This window comes from Penaeus monodon, chromosome 31 (genome assembly GCF_015228065.2).
Source record: "Penaeus monodon isolate SGIC_2016 chromosome 31, NSTDA_Pmon_1, whole genome shotgun sequence".
Lineage (NCBI taxonomy): Eukaryota > Metazoa > Arthropoda > Malacostraca > Decapoda > Penaeidae > Penaeus > Penaeus monodon.
In genome coordinates this window covers 24,195,568-24,196,637 of record NC_051416.1, presented here as the reverse complement: position 1 = coordinate 24,196,637, position 1,070 = coordinate 24,195,568, and the positions used below count along the sequence as shown (strand labels likewise).

Below are 1,070 nucleotides of genomic sequence, written 5' to 3'. Positions count from 1 at the left end.
TACTGTAAATCCCCCTCTTGACCCACCCTTCAGTACCTCCCCTCTCCCCCTCCCCCCACCATCTCGAATCATGGCAATACTAAGGACGTTAAGAAAGCTGTATTGCACTTGAGTTGCGAAGGGACCTTTCTCAACATCTCCGGGAATCAGTTATCTTTACTAACCTTATCTCCCCGATCGATCTAATTCAGGTAATATTGCGGAATGTAATACGCTTTTCCATTTCCTTTCCGGTGAAAATAGAACAAAAAAATACAACAAAAATAATAAGGATGGAAACAGTTACATGCTTCATCACTGCATTTGGGGGGGGGGGCGTTTCCTATTTCGATGGTTGGGAACGCATGATGGTAACATTTCTGACCTGGACCCGATAGTTACTTCATGGCCCATCTTGTAGCCATAACTTCCTCGCCATAAGCGGTTATCGCCACACTTTGCGACCTGAAGAAAATGTGTAGTGGGAGCCGCCATGACGTCATTGGGATTCCCAGGTAAGAGACGGGTAGTTGCGAGATGTCGCCGATCTTTATTTATTCTAATTTCATTTTGGTCTATCTATCCATCTTTTGTATATGATTGATGTCGAAGGGGATATTTTGTGATGTTTGGAAGACTTCTGCGTGGATTGCATGGAGTGATACGTTTGGTTTATATTAAATTGAGGTGCAATTAACGCCATCGGCCAAGGCCTGTGGCTTGCCAACTAGTCTTATGCCGTCTTGTCACTAACTCCTCACGTAAACAGTCTCTGTTACAATTTCCTGTCAGTCGAACCCTCGCTAACTGGGGTTCCCGTGGGGAGTGGTCACAAGCGAGTAAATTTCTAGGAACTGGGAATCGGAAGAAAAAACAGTATTATAAGAGAAGCAGAGACTTCAACGCCAGTCAGTGAGGAGGAAGCTTTAGTGAAAAGAACAGGTAAGGAATTTCTGAGAACATTCATCGTAAATGAGAACAGACCTGGAGGTATTAAATGGCTTTCTGTGACAGCTCTGTGCGGAATTCTGTGGTGAAGGACAGGACTTGCCGTCCAGTATTTTATTTGTGCGTGTGATCAACAAGAAAAG

General features: G+C 44.3%; 1 protein-coding gene across 1 annotated transcript in view; it reads left to right on the top strand.

Annotated features, from left to right (window-relative positions):
* The first annotated feature begins 730 nt into the window (after window positions 1-730).
* LOC119593121 (leukocyte elastase inhibitor-like) overlaps window positions 731-1,070 on the top strand; it is a 4,202-nt gene continuing 3,862 nt past the window's right edge. The window contains 1 exon segment of the mRNA XM_037942083.1: window positions 731-921. The gene's annotated coding sequence lies outside the window, so the exon portion shown is untranslated.